We start from the raw sequence: 16,761 nt of genomic DNA on the forward strand, positions 1-16,761 counted from the left end.
GAGGAAGGCCCTCAAAATTGTCAAAGACTCCAGTCACCCTAGTCATAGACTGTTCTCTCTGCTACCGCACGGCAAGCGGTACCGGAGTGCCAAGTCTAGGTCCAAAAGACTTCTCAACAGCTTCTACCCCCAAGCCATAAGACTCCTGAACAGCTAATCATGGCTACCCGGACTATTTGCACTGCCCCCCCACCCCATACTTTTTACGCTGCTGCTACTCTGTTAAGTATTTATGCATAGTCACTTTAAGTCTACCCACATGTACATATTACCTCAACTACCTCAACTAGCCGGTGCCCCCGCACATTGACTATGCAACGGTACCCCCCTGTATATATAGCCTCCCTACTGTCACTTTATTCTATTGTATATATAGCCTCCCTACTGTCACTTTATTTTTACTTCTGCTCTTTTTTTCTCAACACTTTTTTGTTGTTGTTTTATTCTTACTTTTTTGTTTAAAATAAATGCACTGTTGGTTAAGGGCTGTAAGTAAGCATTTCACTGTAATGTCTGCACCTGTTGTATTCGGCGCATGTGACCAATAAAATTTGATTTGATTTGATTTGATTTGAGAGGGAGAGAGCTTTGCTAAAACAACACATTCAGGCTCTTCATAACATGGGGGTTGGGAGGTTTTGGCAAACACATATAGCCCGTAAAAGATAACTTTATTATTTACACTGTAAAACTCTGCAGGCTACAGACAAGAGCTCCGATGCCGTTTCACCTCCTCTAAAATAAAATACACAGTCAGGATTAAGAGCTGTTTATTTACAAGCAGAGTTCAACCTATAATATCAGCTTACAACAGCTGAGGCTTGTTAAAAAGGAAAACAGGTTTTTTATTTGTCAACAAGGGTGAAATAAATGGAATTACTACAGTAAAGTAAATGCTTGTGTTGGTTGCTCTGATGGAAAGTGGATTAACGACTAAGCTTCAACAATGTGTTTATGTGGCTAGAAAGAAACACCAGTGATAAGTGATGAACTGATTAACAAAATAAAGGTTAAATGAATAAATAAAATAAATAGTATTTGATCTGCCATTTCTTCACTTTTTGGGTATCAGGGCAGGACTACAGCTTGGGAAAGGCTGACTTAGCTTAAATAAAAACAGGCCCAACTTTAGAAATGCAACTGAACCAACAGACTCATCAAAATGTTCAATTCTCTAAAAAACATTTTCATATTTTGCACCATGTTTTACATCCAAGGCACCATAAAACTGTCTCATATAAAAATCTTGCATACCATATTCCACACACAGGATTATATAAACGCAACTAGAGCATCCAAAGTATGTTGGCCATGCCCACATTTCCCTCAAGAAACTACGTCCAAAACCTAGTTTGTGTTTGTGTGTATTTTTGTGTGTGTGTGTCTTTGTGTGTTTGTGTGCGCACGCGTGTGTGCATATATGCGTGCGTGTGCCAGTCCAGTCAGACTCTCTCTGGTGTTTCCTGTAGGGGCTAGCTCAGTCCCAGTAGATGTCAACCTCTCATTCTCTACACACACAGCTCCCTAACACATACTTATCTCCTAACTGTCCTTGTTTAACTTGATAAACTTAGACCCAAGTCAATAAAACATAAAACACCAATAATAAGAACGTTTCATGACGAAGAAGGAATGTGAGCCGCTGAACATGCCAATGTAATGTTCTGAGCCTGTTGGATGGTGATGGTCGGGTGAATTCAATAAAGTCAGAAACGGCGGAACTGCCACGGTGTTCATAGCATTGATGATCTGGATCTGACAGTCTAATCCATGCAGCCTCTAAGTCCTCTCATTTTGGTCATTGAGAGTTCTGGATCCCATTTCAGAGGCCTGATTTTTTATCCTTTAATTACAGAACCACATAATATTTATCTCCATCCCTCTGCCGTTCCATGTGTGATGGGTGTGCAGGGAGCTGCCTATGTGGAGGAATGTACAGTATTTCTGTTGAAGACAGCTTCTTTCCTCTTAATTGGCTAGAGGTAATACTAAATTCCATTTCTTGTTGTCCAGATTCACAAGAAGAACAAATCATGAATGCTCATCTGAATTCAACATTTCTCCCTTTAGAGCCTATCCCCTACAGAAAATATACAGACTTGATACACAAATAAACCCTATCTCTCCCTTGAAGGCAAAACAACACATGCTTTAAGTGCAGCTCAATTTCCCAACCCATTCAGCGAGGAAACAAGCTAGTTTAATCATAGATCTATTTTACTGATTACAAATGAACTGCTCTGAATGACTTCCTTTTTGGCGGAGGTAATGCTCCATGTCAAAAAGCAGATAAAAAGGCAACAATAACAACCGGTGCCAAACAACCACAAAGAAGACAAAGACAAGCTAAGCACTAAGCATGTCCTATTGGGAGTTGTTCTAATAGAATAAACCACCTAGATCATTTTAGGCGACCTTCCCAACTCCTAACAGATTACGCCTGTGGTAATGATTTTTTAGGCGGCCCAATTCTGAGGCAAATCAGGCAAATTGGTCGAGGTGAACTTGATGGAAATGTGAGAACGTGATATGAAGGATAGGGTGAGAGCATGATGGTACTGTTGTAGTAGTAACAGTGTTGGTGGGGCCTTTAGGTCTGAGTACAGGAGAGCAGCAAATCAGCAAATCATAGCCAGAACCAGCACAAAGCTCTCAACGCACCAGCATCAATTATCACCATTGCTGCACATTAGCCAGCCTCTCTCTTTCTCTTCCTGTGTATCTCTCCTCTCTCAACGTTGCAAGATTCCCACAGCACCTCAGGCGAGCCGGAGCATTGTGCGAGTGTGTGTGTCTGTGCGTGTCTGCGTGCCTGTGTGTGTGTGTGTGTGTGTGTGTGTGTGTACATGTGTGTGTGTTTGTGTCACAGGGGTAATATATCATTTCAGCTTGAAAGGACCCCCAAGCCAGTAGTTAATGAAGTGAAATTAGACTTATTAGCCAAAAATCTTTAAAGTCACTGACAAGGCAGGCAGGCAGGGAGGCAGGCAGTGGTGGAAATGAAGACAGGCTGAAAATACTAATGACAAAAGAAGCAAAGGATCAGAACGCAAGTGAGCACACGCAGGCACTTGCACATGCGAGCATTCGTATGGCATACGTCAGCATACGTATAAGAGAGAGCCTACGTATGGCACACGATTGACGGGAGAACACCCCCTTTAACCCATAACAGTCTAAGACCCGTCTAAACTGGGGGGGTTCTACTAAGCTATATGGTATTGTTTTGAGAAGATCATGCCAAGGATCATTTTGCAATTTGATTTTGAATTTTAAGACCCCTTGAAGTATATATATAAAAGTAATAATTGGATGGAAAAAATGTATTTGGCCTTACTGCTATTAGCCTATACAAACATATTGAATAATAGATTCACTACATGGAACAACAGATAGTCCACCCAAAAAATCTAAAGGAAGAGATACTGTATAAAAAAGATCAGGAAACATTTTTTTCACATGTATTTAACCCCTTATTTTTGGCACTAAACAATCTCAATAATAATATACTTCCATTCATTTTTTCAACTGGTACCGGGGGACCTTCAGACAAGTCTTGTGAGGCATGTGGGCGTCCCAGAGCAAAACAACCGACATGTACTTGTTCGTGAGAGTCTCATCTTTCCGTTCGGACGCTAAAGACCAATTTTCGTGATGTCTCATGGTCTGACAAATCAAATCAAATCAAATCAAATTTTATTGGTCACATGCGCCGAATACAACAGGTGCAGACGTTACAGTGAAATGCTTACTTACAGCTCTTAACCAACAGTGCATTTATTTTTAACAAAAAAAGTAAAAATAAAACAACAACAAAAAAAGTGTTGAGAAAATAAGAGCAGAAGTAAAATAAAATAACAGTAGGGAGGCTATATATACAGGGGGGTACCTGTGCAGAGTCAATGTGCGGGGGCACCGGCTAGTTGAGATAGTTGAAGTAATATGTACATGTGGGTAGAGTTAAAGTGACTATGCATAAATAATTAACAGAGTAGCAGCAGCGTAAAAAGGATGGGGTGGGGGGGCAGTGCAAATAGTCCGGGTAGCCATGATTAGCTGTTCAGGAGTCTTATGGCTTGGGGGTAGAGGCTGTTGAGAAGTCTTTTGGACCTAGACTTGGCACTCCGGTACCGCTTGCCGTGCGGTAGCAGAGAGAACAGTCTATGACTAGGGTGGCTGGAGTCTTTGACAATTTTGAGGGCCTTCCTCTGACACCGCCTGGTATAGAGGTCCTGGATGGCAGGAAGCTTGGCCCCAGTGATGTACTGGGCCGTACGCACTACGCTCTGTAGTGCCTTGCGGTCAGAGGCCAAGCAGTTGCCATACCAGGCGGTGATGCAACCAGTCAGGATGCTCTCGATGGTGCAGCTGTAGAATTTTTTGAGGTTCTGAGGACCCATGCCAAATCTTTTCAGTCTCCTAAGGGGGAATAGGCTTTGTTGTGCCCTCTTCACGACTGTCTTGGTGTGTTTGGACCATGATAGTTCGTTGGTGATGTGGACACCAAGGAACTTGAAGCTCTCAACCTGTTCCACTACAGCTCAGTCCTCTTTTTATTCCTGTAGTCCACAATCATCTCCTTTGTCTTGGTCACGTTGAGGGAGAGGTTGTTGTCCTGGCACCACATGGCCAGGTCTCTGACCTCCTCCCTATAGGCTGTCTCATCGTTGTCGGTGATCAGGCCTACCTTAGTTGTGTCGTCGGCAAACTTAATGATGGTGTTGGAGTCGTGCCTGGCCATGCAGTCATGGGTGAACAGAGAGTACAGGAGGGGACTGAGCACGCACCCCTGAGGGGCCCCCTGTGTTGAGGATCAGTGTGGTAGATGTGTTGTTACCTACCCTTACCACCTGGGGGCGGCCCGTCAGGAAGTCCAGGATCCAGTTGCAGAGGGAGGTGTTTAGTCCCAGGATCCTTAGCTTAGTGATGAGCTTAGAGGGCACTATGGTGTTGAATGCTGAGCTGTAGTCAATGAATAGCATTCTCACGTAGGTGTTCCTCTTGTCCAGGTGGGAAAGGGCAGTGTAGAGTGCAATAGAGATTGCATCATCTGTGGATCTGTTGGGGCGGTATGCAAATTGGAGTGGGTCTAGGGTTTCTGGGATAATGCTGTTGATGTGAGCCATGACCAGCCTTTCAAAGCACTTCATGGCTACAGACGTCAGTGCTACGGGTCGGTAGTCATTTAGGCAGGTTATCTTAGAGTCCTTGGGCACAGGGACTATGGTGGTCTGCTTGAAACATGTTGGTATTACAGACTCAGTCAGGGACATGTTGAAAATATCAGTGAAGACACTTGCCAGTTGGTCAGCACATGCTCGGAGTACACGTCCTGGTAATCCGTCTGGCCCTGCGGCCTTGTGAATGTTGACCTGCTTAAAAGTCTTACTCACATCGGCTACGGAGAGCATGATCACATAGTCATCCGGAACAGCTGGTGCTCTCATGCATGCTTCAGTGTTGCTTGCCTCGAAGCGAGCATAGAAGTGGTTTAGCTCGTCTGGTAGGCTTGTGTCACTGGGCAGCTCGCAGCTGTGCTTCCCTTTGTAGTCTGTAATAGTTTTCAAGCCCTGCCACATCCGACGAGCGTCAGAGCCAGTGTAGTACGATTCAATCTTAGTCCTGTATTGACTCTTTGCCTGTTTGATGGTTCGTCGGAGGGCATAGCGGGATTTCTTATAAGCGTCCGGGTTAGAGTCCCGTTCCTTGAAAGCGGCAGCTCTACCCTTTAGCTCAGTGCGGATGTTTCCTGTAATCCATGGCTTCTGGTTGGGGTATGTACGTACGGTCACTCTGGGGACGACATCATCGATGCACTTATTGATGAAGCCAGTGACTGATGTGGTGTACTCCTCAATGCTGTCTGAAGAATCCCGGAACATGTTCCAGTCTGTGCTAGCAAAACAGTCCTGTAGCTTAGCATCTGCGTCATCTGACCACTTTTTTATTAACCGAGTCACTGGTGCTTCCCGCTCTAGCTCTGTCACCTTTCACCGCAGATGCGGAAGTGCGATTGAGATGCATCCAATGCAAAAAGATATCTCTAGTTTAAGAGACAGATTTTTATGTAGATTTTTTTATCATGCTAATTAGATTTCCGTGGAAGCGCGGACATCGACTCTAGGGGGTTAAAAAAGCAAGGCCAAATGACTTACCACCCTGTATACTACAGACCTATTCTATCTATTCCATTGTTTTGTTTTGGTCCATTTAAAGCTGACAAATGGTAATGTCTTTGTCTTATTTGAACAGTGTAAGGCGTTTGCTCATCATTATATTTTCTCCTAAGCGGTAGGAGAACAGTCATTTACAGTCATTGACCACCATTACTTTTATTGCAATACTGATTGAATGTAGCCAGGAAGGGCATAAAGAATAATAAAAATGCCACTTTACCAAACTTATTCTGGAGAAAAAAAAAAGTATCCCATTGTAGCTGTTCAAGCTGATTATCTGTTCTTAGTTCACCAACCGCCATCATTTTCAGATGTGCAAAATTCCAAGTTCTGTGGTTGATAGAGTCCCCTGTAGCTCAGTTGGTAGAGCATGGTGCTTGCAACGCCAGGGTTGTGGGTTCGTTTCCCACGGGGGGCCAGTATGAAAAAATGTATGCACTCACTAACTGTAAGTTGCTTTGGATAAGAGCGTCTGCTAAATGACTAAAATGTAAATGTAACACCCCACAACACACATGCAACTCCATGTGTAAACTAGAGGAATAGTTAAAAACAGGATGTACTATAGTACCATTTTCTCCTTCTTTCTCAGGTAGTGACAGCCTCAGAAGGCTTACCCCTTGGCTGCCCTTCCTCTGCCCCACTATAGAATCCCGAGGCAGGGTGACATGAGGGCTGGCTGGCCCTGGTTTCATATGATCCACCCGTGGTGGTGCACGTTTCTCAATGGCTGTGTTTGTAAGCGAGCCTGTGGCCTGGGTCAGCTAAGCCAGGCAATACTGAGGCTAATTGAGCAGGAATGACTGGATAGAGTCGGATAGAGGGCCTGATTACTGCCACTCCTCATCAGGTAATGCCTTCTCAACAGGGGGCCAGTGGTGGCTTGTGCACAGGCACGTGCACAGATAGGGCTCTACCTGTGCAGAGCACATGCCCCTTTGCCCTTCCAGTCTACAAAGTGCCCTTTTGGGTGGTGGTGTAATTTTATACAATTTTTTTGTCATTGTTGTTCGGAACCCATTGTCCGCAAGTCATTGTCAAGTATCCAAACATGCATGGCTTGAGAGATGCAGTCACCGGTCAAGTGTGTGTAGCTAGCTACCTAGTTTAAATATCAACAGTACTGCCACAGCAGCATGACATTTGAATAACACTTGATAACACTTGATTTTGCCTACATCATCATCAATATTCGGTCTGGTTGGCTGATACATGCAGCAGAGAGAGACAGAAAGACATAGAGGTAAATCACAATCAGTAAAAGAAATCGAGCTAGCTAACTAGCAGATTTACGTCAATAATCAACGTCAATGATCAGCTGATAGCCCACTCTCTTTTCTCGATGTCAATCATGTCTTTAGGAGGCCCTGTAACTAGCTTGCTTACCATTTGTTGAAGAAATAAATAGGCCTATGCAAAAAAAATATACAATTATCGCTACAGAGGCATTTGGTATGCTATGCTTTTTTCCTTTTGAGCACCTGCCCCCTGAAAGGACTATGCATGGCCCTGCCTGTGCGACCTGACATTTAGCACATGATTAACTTACTGACTTCATGACTGATGGCTGGGGGCTCCCGTGGACACTGGCAGGGGCTGATGGCTGATCTGAGGTCAGCTAGCGGACAGGGACACATTCCTCATCATCATCAGAATGGGTCTACCCCAGCCTCATGAGTAACTGTTGTAACAGGCTGGGGGAGATTTAGTGTGTGGGGTTGTTTTGGTGTTTGTTTAAGGGTGTGTGTGTGTGTCTGAGTGTGTGTGTGTGTGTGTTTGTGTGTGTAGATTGTGCAACTCTATCTTTGAGTGTGTGTTTATGTGTGTATGCATCTGTGTGGCGTTTCTTCCCCTCTTTATCTCTGTGAAAGACGGCCCGAGGCTGGGTGGCTACTGATAACGATAAATGAAGGGATCAGGTTTCACCGCCACAGCCACCACCACCCCTTCACAAAACCCTAGGGCTGACCTCTCTGTTCCCTCTGCTCTGGAGGCTTTGAAGCAGCTTCATACATCTGGCTGCCTTTGACTGAGGTGGAGGTCACATAGACTATTTTACCAGGTTAGGGTGAGGTCAGAGAGGCAAGGTTGCCGGGTTGGACTAAACAAACCCAACATACTTCTGGCTGCTATCTCCAGCCTCAGCCTCAAATCTTCCCTGACCCCTGGGCTGAAGGTCACCCAGCTAACTTGTCTTTAACCCTGGGGAGGGGCAGCTGGACAGCATGTGAGCAAGGCAACCTCTGTCCAAACACATGAGACTGACCATGGATCACAGAGACAGGGGTTAGGTATACTGGGTAGGAAATTGGACCTGACACTAGAGAGGTTGCTGCTTGGCCAAATGCCCAGGACTGATGTTGAGAGTGTACCTGATACAGCAGCAAACTTGACCAGTGCTGTTGAAAGTAGGGTGACCACATGTCCCGGATTGTGTGGGACAGTCCCGCATTTTGTCCCGCGTCCCGCAAACAAACAATCATGTCCCGCATTTTATCAACAAATTCAAACACCACTAATTTAGAAAAAAGGTCAATTTGTCCCGTATTTCAGTCAGACATTCTAACCTGTCTCTTGCAGTCACATTGTGCTTATGAAAAGATATACACTCAGTGGCCGGTTTATTAGGTACTCCCATCTTGTACCAGGTCAGACCCCCCTTTGCCTCCAGAACAGCTTGAATTCTTCGAGGCATGGAAACATTGCTCAATTTGTATCAAGGGACCTAAAGTGTGCCAGGACAACATTCCCCAAACCATTACACCACCGCCACCAGCCTGAACCGTTGACACCAGGCAGGATTGGACCATGGACTCATGCTGCTTACGCCAAATCCTGACTCAGCATGACGCAACAGGAACCGGGATTCATCGGACCAGGCAATGTTTTTACACTCCTCAATTGTCCAGTGTTGGTGATTGTGTGCCCACTGGAGCCGCTTCTTCGCCTGCTCTAATAGCCCATCCACGACCAGGACTGACGAGTTGTGGGTTCCAAGATGCCGTTCTGCACAGCACTGTGTACTGCGCCGTTATTTGCCTGTTTGTACCCCTGCCTGTTTACTTGCATGATTCTTATCATTCTCCTTCGACCTCTCATCAACTACCTGTTTTCGCCCACAGGACTGCTGCTGGCTGGATGTTTTTTGTTTGTCGCACCATTCTCGGTAAACCCTAGACACTGGCATGCGTGAAAAGCCCAGGAGGCCAGCCGTTTCTAAGATACTGGAACCGGCACGCCTGGCACTGACAATCATACCACCCTCAAAGTTGCTTAGGTCACTCGTTTTGCCCATTCTAACGTTCAATCGTACAGTAACTGAATGCCTCGATGCCTGTCTACCTGCTTTACATAGCAAGCCACGGCCACGTGACTCACTGTCTGTAGGAGCGAGCCATTTTCGTGATCGGGGTGGTGTACCTAACAAACTCGCCACTGCGTGCATCTCATCAGCATGTGGTAGCTAAGCCTACTGGTGATGTTAAATGGTATAGTAAAAAAAAATGCCTCCAAATGTTTTTATTCATGTAGGCTACACTGTCCCCAGAAAATCTGTTGTGTTATTACATACAGCCGGGAATAACTTTTGGATATCAGAGCGGCGGTAACTTACCAGCATTACCTGTATTACGACCAGGAATATGACTTTCCCGAATCGGATCCTTTGTTCGTACCCCCCAGGGCAATTGAACTGATTCCAGAGGCTGATCAAAACACCGCCAGCGTAGAAGAGGTATTCGGAGTGGTCTTCTAGTCCGACTCAGGGAGGTGCGCACACCACCCACCGCTTTCCTTCCAGAGAGACATCAGGGATTATAACATACTCTGTTTCACAGAAACATGTCTCTCTCGGGATATACTGTCTGAGTCCGTACAGCCAGTTGGGTTCTCAGTTCCTCGCGCAGACAGAAATAAAGATCTCTCCGGGAAGAAGAAGGGCGGGGGGGTATGTTTCATGATTAACTACTCATGGTGTGATTGTGATAACATACAGGAACTCAAGTCCTTTTGTTCACCCGACCTAGAATACCTCACAATCAAATGCCGACCGTATTACCTCCCAAGAGAATTCTCTTCGGTTATAGTCAAGCCGATACCACGACGGCCCTAAAATAACTCCACCAGACTTTATGCAAACTGGAAACCACATATCCTGAGGCCGCATTTATTATAGCTGGGGATTTTAACAAAGTAAATTTGAGGAAAACGCTACCGAAGATCTACCAACACATTGACTGTAGTACTCGCGCTGCTAAAACACACGACCACTGCTACTCCAACTTCTGGGATGCCTACAAGGCCCTCCCCCACCCTCCCTTCGGCAAATCTGATCCCGACTCCATTTTGCTCGTCCCTTCCTATATGCTGAAACTCAAACAGGAAGTACCCGTGCTAAGGACTATTCAATGCTGGTTTGACCAATCGGAATCCACGCTTCAAGATTGTTTTGATCAGGCGGATATGTTCCGTGTAGCCTCTGAGAATAACATTGACGAATACACTGAGACGGTGACTGAGTTTATCAGGAAGTGTATAGGAGATTTTGTACCCACTGTGACTATTAAAACCTACCCTAACCAGAAACCATGGATAGATGGCAGCATTCGCGCAAAACTGAAAGCGCGAACCACCGCATTTAACCATGGCAAGGTAACTGGGAATATGGCCGAATACAAACAGTGTAGTTATTCCCTCCGTAATGCAATCAAACAGGCAAAACGTCAGTATAGAGACAAAGTGAAGTCGCAATTCAATGGCTCAGACACGAGACCTATGTGGCAGGGTCTACAGACAATCACAGACTACAAAGGGAAAACCAGCCACGTCGCAGACACCGATGTGTTTACGGACATATTCAATCTCTCCCTATCCCAGTCTGCTGTCCCCACATGCTTCAAGATGTCCACCATTGTTTTTGTACCCAAGAAAGCAAAGGTAACTGAACTAAATGACTATGGAGTGCTTTGAGAGACTAGTCAAGGATCATATCATATCACCTCTACCTTACCTGACACCCTAGACCCACTTCAATTTGCTTACCACCCCAATAGATCCACAGACGATGCAATCGCCATCGTACTCCACACTGCCCTATCCCGTCTGGACAAGAGGAATACCTATGTAAAAATGCTGTTCATTACATTTCATTGACTATAGCTCAGCATTCAACACCATAGTACAATCCAAGCTCATTATTAAGCTTGAGGCCCTGGGTCTGAACCCCGCCCTCTGCAACTGGGTCCTGGACTTCCTGACGGGCCGCCCCCAGGGGGTGAAGGTAGGAAACAACACCTCCACTTCGCTGATCCTCAATGCTGGGGCCCCACAACGGTGCGTGCTCAGCCCCCTCCTGTACTCCCTGTTAACCCAGCACTGCGTGGCCACGCACGCCTCCAACTCAATCATGAAGTTTGCAGATGACACAACAATAGTAGGCCTGATTACCAACAATGACGAGACAGTCTACAGGGAGGAGGTGAGGGCCCTGGGAGTGTGGTGCCAGGAAAATAGCCTCTCACTCAATGTCAACAAAACAAAGGAGATGATCGTGGACTTCAGGAAACAGCAGAGGGAGCACCCCCCTATCCACATCAAAAGGACCGCAGTGGAGAATAAAAACAATTAAATGTATGAACTCACTAACTGTAAGTCGCTCTGGATAAGAGTGTCTGCTAAATGATGTAAATGAGAAGGTGAAAAGCTTCAAGTTCCTTGGCGTACACATCACTGACTAACTGAAATGGTCCACCCACACAGACAGTGTGGTGAAGAAGGCACAACAGCGCCTCTTCAACCTCAGGAGGCTGAACAAATTTGGCTTGGCACCTAAAACCCTCACAAACTTTTACAGATGCACAGTTGAGAGCATCCGGTCGGGCTGTATCACCGCCTGGTACGGCAACTGCACCGCCCACAACCGCAGGGCTCTCCAGAGGGTGGTGCAGTCTGCCCAACGCATTACCGGGGGCAAACTACCCGCCCTCCAGGACACCTACAGCACCCGATGTCACAGGAAGGCCAAAAAGATCATGAAGGACAACAAACACAGAGCCACTGCCTGTTCACCCCGCTCTCATCCAGAAGGCAGGTGCATCAAAGCTGGGACCGAGAGAATGAAAAACAGCTTCTATCTCAAGGCCATCAGACTGTTAAATAACCATCACTAGCACATTAGAGGCTGCTGCCCTATACACGTAGACTTGCCAGTTTAATAATGGAACACTATTCACTTTAATGTTTACATATTTTGCAATACTCATCTCATATGTATATACTGTATTCTATTCTACTGTATCTTAGTCTATGCCGCTCTGACATTGCTCGTCCAAGTATTTATATATTCTTCATTCCATTCTTTTACTTTCGATTAGTGTGTATTGTGTGTATTGTTGTGAATTTGTTAGATATTACTTGTTAGATATTACTGCACTGTCGGAGCTAGAAACACAAGCATTTCGCTACACCCACAATAACATCTGCTAAACATGTGTATGTGACCAATAACATTTGATTTGAATTGATTTGAAATCATCCTGTTGTCCTACATTTGGGTATTTTAAATGTGGTCACCCTAGTTGAAAGGTCGGGTCCAGCTATGGATGAACCATGCCAGAGTAGGTTAAGATATAGCCAAATTCAAGATAAGGTAAGAAGAATCTTGTTCCTCTGACTGAAAAAATACTAATATCGCAATAATAAGAAAATGCTCCACTAGGATATTGTAGTTATAAGCCCTTAAACTCTGCTGCATAGCCACTCAACTAGTAGGATCCAACAGCCACAATCAATCCAGCACCTTATCAATTGTTTCATACCAATGTCCAATACCACAGCCAAGCCAAGCGGCGAGGTAAATTCATCATTCAGACAATGACATTCACCTGGCCAATCTCTTCCACCTCCCAGCACCCCAATGATGTAAAGCCCCTAAAATGACATAAGAAGATGTTTAATTTCAAAATAATCCATTATTTTCATTTTTATTTGACAGCCTACTTCTGGACAGTGCCCCAGTGGGCATATAATCACCTCACCCCATTTGCCAGCTAGAGAATAAAGTAAAATGTGTTTTTAAGTGACAGACCCACTTTTATAGTTTCCATTTTCATCAGTGCACCTTCATGAGTCTTTAGTCAGAGAAAAAACCTAGTCTTACCTTTAGCACCCAGCTCCCATTATTATAAATGATTCATCCGTGTGCAGAAATAACTTACTTACCGATGCAATCGTACAGAGAGCTGACCTAGATTTTATTCTAAGCGTAATTTATTTTCTCGCCTTTGTCTCCTTCTGTTGATCCTGGGTACCATGCAGGGACAGAGAGAACATGTGGAACACAGGGTAACGTGGAACACAGGGTAACATTTGGAACATAGTCTTGTGTGTGGAGCCACAGAAGAGATGTGTGTGTGTACCGAAGACTCTAACATGTGTGTGTGTGTGTGTGTGTGTGTGTGTGTGTGTGTGTGTGTGTGAGGTCTCAAGCCGTTCTGGTACAGCGGTGATGACTGGTGTGTGATGAGCATAGGGAGTGGGTTCTGGCAGTCAGACAGACAGACAGTACTTGGCATTCTAGCTGCACTGCCTTTCATGAGATTTTGGGAGTCATGTTAGGTGGGGAGGAAAAGAGGACAGGAGGAGAGGAGGAGAGGAGGGGAGAAGGGGAGAAACGGAGGTAGGGGATACACAGACTCTGCAAAGAGGTTGCTGGCTCCAGTTTTATAGCCTAGCTATAGCTTCCTCCCTCTCTCCCAAACACACACTGCCCACCATAACCTGCTGGAAGCTGGAAGCCCCATAGCCATCTGGGGGTCTGTGTGTGAAACAGCCTCACGGAGACAGCAGAGACAGCATAGCCAGCATCCAAGCATGGCAGCCACGTCACAAATCATCTGCTGGAGGGAGAGGAGGGAGGGGGGAGGGGGAATCTAAGGACGAGAGGTGCTTATGTAAAACTGCTCTGGGGAGGGGGGGTTCTGAGGAATGAAGGGGAAGGTAGGTTTACACAGACCTCTGGGACCATGCAGGCATGAGATAAGCTGCCCCCCCCCCTCCCCTTCCCCTGCCCGCAGCCCCCTAGCCAGACCCAGACCCTGTCGTCACATGGCCCTGGGTGTGGTTATCTGCTGCTGTCCCCTCCTGCTGGGGTCTTTTTACCCTGATAACAGCGAGCCGCTGAGACCCCCTTTCTGTAGCCTGTCTGAGCCCCAGACACACATACACACACACACACACACAGCCCAGACACAAGTGCAATCCCAGAATCCCAAACACACATGACATACACTGCTCCAGTGCCCAGACAGCACAAAGTACAGAGGACTAATGGGGGAAGCATAGATCTGAGACTGGACTGAAAACAGGACGTTAGAGGGAGCAGGGAGAGCTCAGGGCCTATTGAGGGATGAGGGTCAGAGTAGAGGAATGAGGGTCAGAGTAGAGGGATGAGGGTCAGAGTAGAGGAATGAGGGTCAGAGTAGAGGGATGAGGGTCAGAGTAGAGGAATGAGGGTCAGAGTAGAGGGATGAGGGTCAGAGTAGAGGGATGAGGGTCAGAGTAGAGGGATGAGGATCAGAGTAGAGGGATGAGGGTCAGAGTAGAGGAATGAGGGTCAGAGTAGAGGGATGAGGGTCAGAGTTGAGGGATGAGGGTCAGAGTAAAGGGATGAGGGTCAGAGTAGAGGGATGAGGGTCAGAGTTCTCATAAGGTCATAGATCCACAGGAGGCTCACAGACAGACAGAGAGACCTATTTGATCTATCACTGCCAGCTTCCTGAAGTAAACAGATACTAATTGTCTGGATCAGGTTGAGATGCTTATCAGCCTGTCTGTTTCTCTGTCTGTTTCCTCCCACTCCTAAATACATTTCCTCAATGGTATAGAGAAGGGCACTCCCGTCAGGCCCCTTCACAAACCTTCACAAACTTTTACAGATGCACAATTGAGAGCCTCCTGTCGGGCTGTATCACCGCCCGCAACCGCAGGGCTAACCAGAGGGTGGTGTGGTCTACCCAACGCATCACCGGGTGCACACTGCCTGCCCTCCAGGACACCTACAGCACCCGATGTCACAGGAAGGCCAAAAAGATAATCAAGGACATCAACCACCCAAACTACGGCCTGTTCACCCCGCTACCATCCAGAAGGCGAGTTCAGTACAGGTGCATCAAAGCTGGGACCGAGAGACTGAAAAGCAGCTTCTATCTCAAGGCCATCAGACTGTTAAATAGCCATCACTAGCCGGTTACCACCCGGTTAGTCAACCCTGCACCTTAGAGGCTGCTTCCCTATATACGTAGACATGGAATCACTGGTCACTTTAATAATATTTACATACTGCTTTACTCCTTTCATATGTATATACTGTATTCTATTTTACTGTATTTTAGTCAATGCCACTCCGACATTGCTCATCCTAATATTTATATATTTCTTAATTCCATGCTTTTACTTTAGATGTGTGTGTATTGTTGTCAATTGTTAGATACTACTGCTCTGTTGGAGCTAGGAACACAAGCATTTCACTACACCCTCAAAAACATCTGCTAAATATGTGTATTTGACCAATAAAATTTGATTTGATTTGATCAGATTGTCTCTGGTATTACAGATTTGCATGCATACCTAAACCATCTAACGTTGTGTGCATCCCAAATGGCACCTTATTCCTTATACACTCAGTGGCCAGTCTAGTACCGGGTGGCCAGTCTAGTACAGGGTCGGACCCCCCTTTGCCTCCAGAACAGCCTGAAATCTTCTGGGCATGGATTCTACAAGGTGTCGGAAACATTCCACAGTAATGTTGGTCCATGCTGTTTTCGCCCACAGGAATGCCACTGACTGGATGTTTGTCGCACCATTCTCAGTAAACCCTAGACACTGTCTTGCATGAAAAGCCCAGGAGGCCGGCTGTTTCTGAGATACTGGATCTGGCACGCCTGACACTGACGATCATACCACGCTCAAAGTTGTTAGGTCACTAGTTTTGCCCATTCTAACGTTCAATCGAACAGTAACTGAATGCCTTGATGTCTGCTTTATATACAGTGGGGGGGAAAAGTATTTAGTCAGCCACCAATTGTGCAAGTTCTCCCACTTAAAAAGATGAGAGAGGCCTGTAATTTTCATCATAGGTACACGTCAACTATGACAGACAAAATGAGAAAAAAAAATCCAGAAAATCACATTGTAGGATTTTTAATAAATGTATTTGCAAATTATGGTGGAAAATAAGTATTTGGTCAATAACAAAAGTTTCTCAATACTTTGTTATATATCCTTTGTTGGCAATGACACAGGTCAAACGTTTTCTGTAAATCTTCACAAGGTTTTCACACACTGTTGCTGGTATTTTGGCCCATTCCTCCATGCAGATCTCCTCTAGAGCAGTGATGTTTTGGGGCTGTCGCTGTGCAACTCCCTCCAAAGATTTTCTATGGGGTTGAGATCTGGAGACTGGCTAGGCCACTCCAGGACCTTGAAATGCTTCTTACGAAGCCACTCCTTCGTTGCCCGGGCGGTGTGTTTGGGATCATTGTCATGCTGAAAGACCCAGCCACGTTTCATCTTCAATGCCCTTGCTGAT

Source organism: Coregonus lavaretus (assembly GCF_964263955.1).
Source record: "Coregonus lavaretus genome assembly, chromosome: 25".
Lineage (NCBI taxonomy): Eukaryota > Metazoa > Chordata > Actinopteri > Salmoniformes > Salmonidae > Coregonus > Coregonus lavaretus.